Source organism: Coenobita brevimanus, chromosome 92 (genome assembly GCF_032717465.1).
Source record: "Coenobita brevimanus isolate Jiangsu-jjx chromosome 92, ASM3271746v2, whole genome shotgun sequence".
Classification (NCBI taxonomy): Eukaryota; Metazoa; Arthropoda; class Malacostraca; order Decapoda; family Coenobitidae; genus Coenobita; species Coenobita brevimanus.
Genome location: NC_137045.1, coordinates 13,319,444 through 13,329,430, shown reverse-complemented (window position 1 = coordinate 13,329,430; position 9,987 = coordinate 13,319,444).

Below are 9,987 nucleotides of genomic sequence, written 5' to 3'. Positions count from 1 at the left end.
ACTTTCATTTTTCAGAATGCTGATTTGTTCAATAGCAGTGAATACTGTACTACAGGTACATCTCATGCCATACATACATCAGTTACCAGGTACTAAAAATGCCGTCAATGCATTTTACTGATGCCATTTATGCATCTCCCAGCTTTGGCTGTTGTTATGAGAGGTGTGAGTTGGGTACCGGTACCAAAAACTTGAAATCACACCCCATGTTCTGATATTTGCCCTTCTGCCCTGGTTCCTAGTTGATTAAATGTGTTTCAGAGGCATTTCAAATGTTTTACAGCTTTATTTGTTTGCATTCTTGATGGAAAAATACAGACAAATTTTATTTTTTGGATGGAGTGGATCACTGAATAATGCAAAAGGAGCAGGAGAGAGAGAAGGATGAAAGTGAAGCATTGGTTGCCATTTTTGAAATTACCATCTACCATTTTGAAAGGCTGAGAAAGGAGCATGTTAATGACAATAATGATGATGATTAGGAGGAGGAGGAGAGAGAATTGGGTGTTAGCTACAGGAGTTGAAAAGATACCGTACCTGGAACATTGACATATGGAGTATATAGTTAGGATACATGAAGTGGAGTAGTAGTGACGTGTATGGAGGGGTAAGAAAACCTGGATAGCGGCCAGTAATAATACATTGGGTGAGGTACAATAGAAGGAACTATATTGGGCGGTTTAGGAAACATATCTTCTGGAGCATTGGATTTTGCAAACCATTGAGGTCATGTCAAATAGGGAAAGGAACAACAGCAATATAAAGGATGTAGCTATATCGTATTAGTAGTGGTCTAATTTTGGGTATGTCCAAAGGGTGTAGTAGTAATACTGTATTACCAGCATGTAGTGTAAAAAGAACACAAAGGGTAGAACATGAAGGAAACATAGTAAGGTAACACTATATAATGGTTGGAGTAGGACAGATACAAAGGTGAAGTAGGAAGGGTACAAAGGATGGAGGAGGAAGAGTAAATGATGTGCATTAAGAACAATAGCTACGTAGGGTGGGTTAAGGAGGATGCATAGTTTGAAGTAGGACAGATATAGGCTATACAATACAGTCGGAAGATACAATGGGTAGAGTAGGATGGGTGACATAGAGTAGGAAGGATACTGGTACATATGGTGAACCAGTAAGGATGAATAGGGTACTGGTAGAGTTGCAAGGATAAATATGGAGTAGAAAGGATACATAATGTTATAGGAAGGATAGGCCTACATATCCTAGTGTGGTATAGGAAATAATACATACAGTAGAGTAGGAAGGATACGTAGGATGGTGTATTAAGGATACAGAGTGTGGAGTAGGAAGGATACATTGGATGGTGTAGGAAGGATAACCTACATAGGATGGGGTAGGAAATACATAGGAAGGAGTGGGAAGGGACCTTAGGGTGGAATAGGAAAGATTCACAGGATGGAATAGAAAGGATAAATATGGTGTATGAAGGATACGTGGGGCGATGTAGAAGTAGGATGGAGTAAGAAGGTTACATAAAGTAGGTTGGATACTCGAGGAGGTAAACGCACAGAGTATCTACCATTGACGTAGTTTAGCACATCTTCGTCATATATTCCTCCATGTATCCAACGAAAACCAAATCTGGATAATAGGTATTAAAGCACTGTAAGTGCCGGTAGACCAAGACTCGAAACAATGAGCAGTGAAGCAGTCTGGCCAAAGTCGTAATGGAACATCCCCGAGTCTAAGGCAACATTACTGAGGGAAGAACACGAAGCAGGTAAGAAACTATTGAAGTAGGTCAATACTTTCCTGTATGACAGACATAATCCTTTCATACTTTATGACATCAGCGTCACAGTTCTGCCATGTTTATGGGTGTGTGCGTAGTCACGTCGTTATAAAGACCCGCCGTCCAGAAAGAGGTGGGGAGTTTGGGGACTGCACAGCCCCCCCCCCCACACACACACACGGACCCCCACGAACTTTATGAGTTACTACTTACTGCATAAGGCTGTCATATTCATGACTGGTGTGATGTTAATAGCAAGGGTGTTTTTGTGACAAGTCGGTGGATCTTGTAATAAAAGTAAAGACTTTTTACAAATTTGATATCCACAGGCTGCTTCCTGCGCCCCACCCTGGAATCGATATCACGTCCTTTCAGAAAGCGTCCCACTACTCTGTCTAAAAATACACAGAATAGAAGAGAAACGACACGAAAGACTGAATAGGAAGATTGTAGGGAGAGAGGGCTGGAGGGACGGCCAGCTGCATAAAAGAGTTCTTTGTTGAATGCTTTAGTCTTGCAGCCAAGGATGAGTGTAGCTGAGGGAGGGGACTAGCTATGACAGACTTTTAGTATTTGAGGTTGCTGTGAATGGAAGTGCAAACAGGCATACTTGAGAAGGCTATGGGGAGCTTAAGAAGTGTGAACCACGGTTCGAGTAGGGAGGATACATGGGGCGGAGTGGTAACAATGTGTCCTATATGATTGTAAAATAATATGGAAAAAAAAAGACACAGGAAAGAGCAAGAAGGATTTGAGAATGGGGCTCACTTGAGAAGGTTATGGGGAGATTAAGAAGCGTGAAACACGGTTGTAGTAGGGAGGATACATGGGTCAGAGTAGTAATAATGTGTCCTATACGATTCTAAAAATAATACGGAGGAAAAAAGACAGTAAAGAGTAAGAAGGATATGACAGTGGGGCTCACTTTAGAAGGCTATGGGGAGGTTAAGAAGCGTGAGCCAAGGCTGGGAGGATACAAGGAGAGAGTAGTAAGAATGTGTCCAGTATGATTCTAAAAATAATATGAAAGAAAAAAAGACAGGAAGGAGTAAGCTGGATGTAAGAGCGGATTTAGTACGACTGCGTGGTGTGGGGCAGAAAGGATGTAGGAAAATAGGAAAGGCCGACTAAGGGCTCTGTTGAATTGAGTCTCGGAGCCAGGGTTGAATGTAGAGGGAGTGACTCAGTGCCCCGTGTGTGGAATTTGCGGTTCCCTTGAATGGTTGGTTAAACAGGTGTAGTTGAAAAGGGTATGGGGGCTATTAATTCTTTTAGTACCATGATTTTTATTCTAGTTTATTATTGCTGCTACCAGACTATTCTGTTAATGTCAGGATAACTTATAGTAGCGAAGGGGTTAATGAAGCCTCTGTCTAACTCCTCAAGTTCGATTAGTTTATCCTAATCCACCAAATAAAGACTTACAACAAAACACCAAACATTTTTGAAGTAAATGGTTAACACGATACTGCGTAATGGCTTCATTGTTGCCACCGCCAGACGTTTTTATAAAGCACAGGAAGGACCTCGCGTAGTGACTGGGTTAAGAATTAAAGAATAATCGCCGAAAGGAGAGTCACAACGTTATTGTTTGAATTGTCCTTCATGATTAGTCATAATTATTTACTTCAACCTTCAGTTCACTGGCAGATATTATCTTCCTTAACTGTATTGGAGAGAGAGAGAGAGAGAGAGAGAATGGGACTGGGTCACCGTGATCCCTCTCCCACCCGCGTGACTCCTCCTTCACCCCTCCCCTTTCCTCCCCTCACCTGACCCTGACCCCTGCCACGCCTCATCTTTCCCCATCTCCCCCTCCCCCCTCTCTCTCCTTCCTGTCGACCAGTTTACCCGTTCACTGACTTTTACTTAATCGTTGTGTGTGTGTGTGTGTGTGTGTGAGAGAGAGAGAGAGAGAAATTAATGTTTTTCGAATTATTACGTCTCATCGTAGACTGAGGTGCTAATTTCGCTCCCGTCCGTCATTATGCCCGCCAGACGGAAAACTAATGTGAGGACCGTGAATATAATTTGTGGGTAGGCTATAGTCCTTTTGACCCAAGGATGAAAGAATTACATTTTGTTGAAAGAGATTACCATTACAAGGATACAGTATCTGTCTCTGTGTCTGTACGTATATTTGTTTATCTGTCTACCGATGTTTGTCTGTCTGTATCTGTCTGTGTATATTTATCTACATATATATTTGTGTGTTTGTGTCTTTCTGTGTATCTATCTGTGTCTGTCTCTCTCTCTCTCTCTGTCTTTCTAGTATAATATAAATCTATAGCCAAGTGTCTTAATTCTGGAAGGGATTGCCGCAAAGAAATATCGCTTCCATGTCATTCTCTGGCCACCGTCAGGCTGCCTGCCCTCGAACTCATGCCACTCTTACACACATCACCTCATCTTGGGTCATGCTGTTGATGAATAGAGAGTTACAGGGTGGTTCAAGAAGAGCTCTTTATATATGGAGATGGCATTCCGGTCTCCTTGAACGTCGGCCTTAGTCACCCTATTAGCGTGTGTAAGAGGTAGGGTATGTGTTATGTGTTGTAGGTACAGATTCCCTCTCCCTCTCCCTCTCTCTCTCCCTCCGTCTGTGTGTGTGTGTGTGTGTGTGTGTGTGTGTGTGTGTGTGTGTGTGTGTGTTTTATAATATAAAGTCCTGAATGATGAATGAATAAATGATTGGTTTTGCGTGTGTGTGTGTGTGTGTGTGTGTGTGTGTGTGTGTGTGTGTGTGTGTGTGTGTGTGTGTTTTATAATATAAAGTCCTGAATGATGAATAAATAAATGATTGGTTTTGTGTGTGTGTGTGTGTGTGTGTGTGTGTGTGTGTGTGTGTTTTATAATATAAAGTCCTGAATGATGAATAAATAAATGATTGGTTTTGCGTGTGTGTGTGTGTGTGTGTGTGTTTTATAATATAAAGTCCTGAATGATGAATAAATAAATGATTGGTTTTGCGTGTGTGTGTGTGTGTGTGTGTGTGTGTGTGTGTGTGTGTGTGTGTGTGTGTGTGCTAATTAGGGATCTGTGAATGATGAGTATGGACTGGGTGAGGCTGCGAGGTGTCTGCATATTGAGAACGTGAGAGGGAGTCGTGAGGGAATTGTATCAGACGTGAGAGCGTGAGTGAAAGACAGGAGGGGAGTCCCGTTATTGGTGGAAGGCTAGCAAAAAGGAGGAGGAGGAGGAGGAGAAAAGAAAAAAAAAAATGGTTGGTGTAAGGACGTTTGGAGGAGAGTTGATTTGAGGGAAGAGAGGCTGGGATTTGAGTTTTGTTGGCACAAATTTCACATTCAGAGGACGCTTTGGAGTGGATCTGAGCGCTAATGACTACCACAGAGTTTGTAGGATGGAACCTTACAAGGCAACGCCAATAATCAGACCTACACCATACTACGATCTGCAACAGCTGCTCTGTATTTCACCGCCTTTGTTTCGGGTGTTTCCTGTCTTCCGCCTAACCCTTTCTAGTTTAACCTCTATTACCCGTCCCCTCCTCGGAGGGGCTTGGTGAAGGGTATTGTTTTCACTCGGTTTGTCTGTCTGTTTGTTTGTCTGTGTCTGTGTATCTGTCTGATTGTTAACAACCTTACGCGAAAACTACTGGTGCGATTTTGACTAAAATTACAGGGATGATGGGCTGTGACCTTCTAATTACCTGGTTAAATTTTGGGCCAGATTAGGCCAGTGCCCAGGCGGCAAGCCAAAAAAATGTTTTTAAAAATCGTTTTCACCGTAACTCCTTTCAAATTCTTCATATCGACTTGAAACCAAAACAAATGTTCATTTCTCAAATCTGCATCGTATAAAATACCTCATTACATCGATAGGGCCACCCCCATTTAGCGGTAGGAGGATCAGTGTTAGGTGGGTCGGACCAAAAATTTGAAATGGGCTTAAAATCGTCGATTATCACTCGGTTTACTCCAAATTTGATATGCGACATTTTCGACTAGATATCCTGTTGTTTTTATACATCAGCACTAAAGTCACTGCCGGGGGGACGGGATTGTTATGCCTTGGCACCGCTTCTTGTTTAACCTCTTTTAGCTCGGGTACGTCTCTTGTTACTCTTATTATTATTATTATTATTATTATTGTTGTTGTTGTTGTTGTTATTATTATTATTATTATTATTATTATATTATTATTATTATTATATTATTATTATTATTATCATCATATTTCTTCTGTTGGTTATGGTATATGATTTTATTCTGGTCGGATAATTTCTCTGGTTGTAGTAATTAAAAACACATGGTAATCGTGCCCATAGGAGATGGAAAACGATGGGAGGAAAGAGTTCACCTATTTTTTGGTGAGAGATTTTGCATCGGAGGAAGAATGATATGAGAGAAAAAGATGTACACACACTCAAAAAAGTATCGTTACACCCTCTGGACGATACAAACTGACACCACGAATGAAACGTGTGATTACATCCTTCCCTCAACCCTCCCGAGACAGCTGGACTGTTCAGTATGAAACTCATCGGACCCCCCCCCCCCTGTAACGATACTTTTTTGAGTGTGTGTTCAATACAAGGACAGAGCAGCTTGGGGACTTCTGACATGGCGACCACCAGTGGGAGTACCCAATAGGATGGAAGACGTCAGCGAGATAGACAGGTAGATAGATAAACAAAGGTAGATGGATTGATAGGTAGATAGACGTAGGTAAAAAAAAAAAAAAATAGAAACCAAGGAAGGTACGGGGGAATGTAAAAAGATAAGAGAGGAAGGAAGTGAAGTTTGATAGATGGGTATATAGATAGGAAGCGAAGTGAAAGGATGGGAAGGGTAGGATGGAAATTAGGCGAAGCCGTGTGAAGGCTGGAGGAACAAAAGGAAAGTGAAAAGCTTAGGTGTGGGTGTAGAAGGATGGGTTTGGTCGTAATAATTTGGGCCTGGACGTGAAAAGGATGTGTTTGGGCGTAATAATTTGGATGTGGGCGTGACAAGGGTGCTTTTGGGCGTGGTAATTGAAATGTGGGCGTGAAAAGGTGAGTTTGGCAGAGATAATTTGGATGTGGGTGTGAAATGATAGATCTGGATAAAAGAGAGAGAGAGAGAGAGAGAGAGAGAGAGGTGGCAAGGAGATAAGGTGAGGGTAATCGGGAAACGTATGTGCAAAAAGAAATCCCCTGTTTTTCCTGTTTTCTGTAGTTTTATTTTTTTGTTTGATTTCTTCACTTGATTGGCTAAAGATAGGAGACTGTTCGAGAAAGAAACCTGTCTGGAGTCGTGAGTTGGCGGATTGAAGAGAAATTGTGGAGACAGGAAGGAATATTAATAAGAGCTAATGATAATAATAACCAGTAAAACGCCTTTGTCGGCGAGGTACGAACGAGGGCATTTAAATCCGATAGCAGTGAAATGTCGCCTTACACACCGAAGATGCCCAGTGTATATTGATGGCTATGAACCTACCAAGTTTCATGCCGTTGCGACTAACTGGCCTGTGGCTCTTTTTTGAAGATTTTTTACATGCTGCGTGGCACGTGCCACGTGCACGTGCTGAAACCTGTAATAAACAAATCTTAAAGAATTGGTCTGTCATATGGTGCAAACCACGCAGTGATCGGCCCTGTGTTTGCAGAGATAATAAGCTTCTCAGAAGCGTTACAGTCGGGCGGGGCCGGTTCGGGCAGCTCATAATTATGTGAAAATGCCACTGCTTGACGAGAGACTCACGAGGGCTTCGCCCTCGCTCATAATAATAATAATAATAATAATAATAATGATAATAATAGTAATAATATTAATAATAATAATAATAATTATTATAATTTATTATTTTTTTCCTTCATCATCATCATCATTTTCAGTATTATCATCCTCTTAACCCTATGTCTAAGTAAGGGTTTGGATTTTTGTAAGTGGGCAAGGGGAGATCGTATTCAAGGGTGATGTGAAGGAAGCGGGGGTAGTTACCTTGTTTTACTAAAGATGTGCAGCATCTAGAAGGATATGTGTTTGCCAGTCGTGATTTGCAGGGATGGAGAAGGATTGTATTGTAGATGCCCTAGAGGTTATATAATGGAGGTGACTATTGAGGGGTCCTGTACTCGTGGACTTAGAGGGCTCAGTAGCACGTCTTTTATTACCTGGAGGCTATGTATTCGCCTGTGTTTTGCACGATATCTCCAGAAGTTCTCATTGAATTTCAGTGAAATTTGTGAAAGAGTGGGCCATGAGCCAAGAAAGAATATATTAAATTTGGGGGCGGATCCGGATCCGGAGTATCCCGCACAATATCTCCGGAAGTTCTCAGTGAATTTCAGTTAAATTTTGTGGATGGGTGGGCAGTGGACCAAGAAAGAACTGATTAAATTTGGAGGCGGATCCGGATCCTATGTATTCCACACAATGTCTCTACGGATCTGGATCCAGGCCCTTTTTAATGGCAGTGACATTGGCGGTGGTAGCTATCTCTCTGAGTGCTTTGTAGTTTATTTTTGTATTTTGTTAGCTTCAGTTGTCTTGTATTAGCTTCAGTTGTCTTTTTTTTTTTTTTTTTTGTTAGTTTTATATGGTGACGTCTTATTTGTTGTATTTTTCCTACCCTACTTCCAGGTGTGTGTGTGTGTGTGTGTGTGTGTGTGTGTGTGTGTGTGTGTGTGTATGTGCGTGTGTGTGTGTTATCCTTTCACTTTGACATCCTATTTTTTTTTTTCCCACTGCACTTGTGTGTGTGTGTGTGTGTGTGTGTGTGTGTGTGTGTGTATTAACCACAAACACACAAGAGAATGCATACTAGAAACATGTTTACATTTTTAACATCCAGTGAAAATTTGACAAAACCTACACAGAAAAAAAAGAATGGGTAAGGAAGAGGTTCTACATACTCCAAACGGTCTGAGAAACGCGACTGAAGGGGAGATCAGATTTACAACGGAGGAATTAGTGCTAGGGGAGGTGACAAGTGGTCCGTATTAGCAGCCTCACAAAGATCATGTTCCTTTAGGAGATACAGGTTTAGGAACACTAGCCCATTCTTGTGGGTTTAGGCGGTGCTTTTACCTTGACGATTCAGGCTTTTCCACGTCACCGTTCAGCCCATCATCATCATCATCATCATCATCATCATCCAGGCCACTTTTCCCACCTAAGGATGGGGTGAGGTATGGTCCAGAGAGCAAGAAACAAATAATCGAGTGAGAACCGATCAAAATGTGGCCACTTAAATGAGCCACTCTTACTCACCATTTAAACCCCATGGGAAAAACAAAGAAGAAAAAAGAAGAAAAAAAAAAAAGATCCAGTCAATGCAGTGTTTTGTCCAAGAACAAGACAGTAAGCTGACGATGCTTCCATATACCTGACAATAACGACGCAGGTGGAGGAGTTGGGTGGGTATGTGAGTGTAAAGGTGGTGATGACAGGTGAGTTGGCATTGTGGTTAGCGCGTGGTGGGTGAGTCAGCGCTGAGTAGCCGATGACAACGTTGGTGAGTCAAGAGTGAGACACCACACCACGTTAGATAGATGGGTTGATAGATAAAGTGATGGTAGATTGATAGTTGGTAGATTGATATTGATAGGTATGTTGGTAAATACAGACTAATTGATAAATGTTGGTGGATCTCTCTCTCTCTCTCTCTCTCACACACACACACACACACACACACACACACACACACACACACACACACACACACACACACACACACACACACAGACGCACGCGCGCGCAAAATGGAGAGAGAGAGAGAGAGAGATAACACAACGTTGGTGAGTCATGGGGGAGGATCCAGTCACACGACGTAACTTCCTACCTCTCGCATTCCAAGACCATCACCACAACCTTCGACTTAACGCATGGCTTATATTCCCCCCCTCTCTCTCATTATTTTTTTCTGCCTAATGAGCTCGTTTTGTACGGAGTTAATGAGAGCCACGGTTCAAAATGCCTTCCCCGAATAAAATCGTTTGTGGCACTAAAATATAAATGACATCTTATTGAAGGTGTTAGGTATCTTCGTTGTCAGTATGCAGTATTGATCACACTTATTAATAACTCCACATTCTTTGAAGTTCTTACTGGTATTGTAAATTTTATTTATTTATTTTTTTTTTTTTGGGGGGAGGGAGATCTAGAAGGCTGGCATTCCAAGACCGTTCGAGATAGAGACCTGAAATTTTGAGGAATGAAGGCTTCTTTTGGAACAAAAATTTGGTCTTTTCCTAGCACTAGCGCCGCTGTTATTTTGTCAATTTT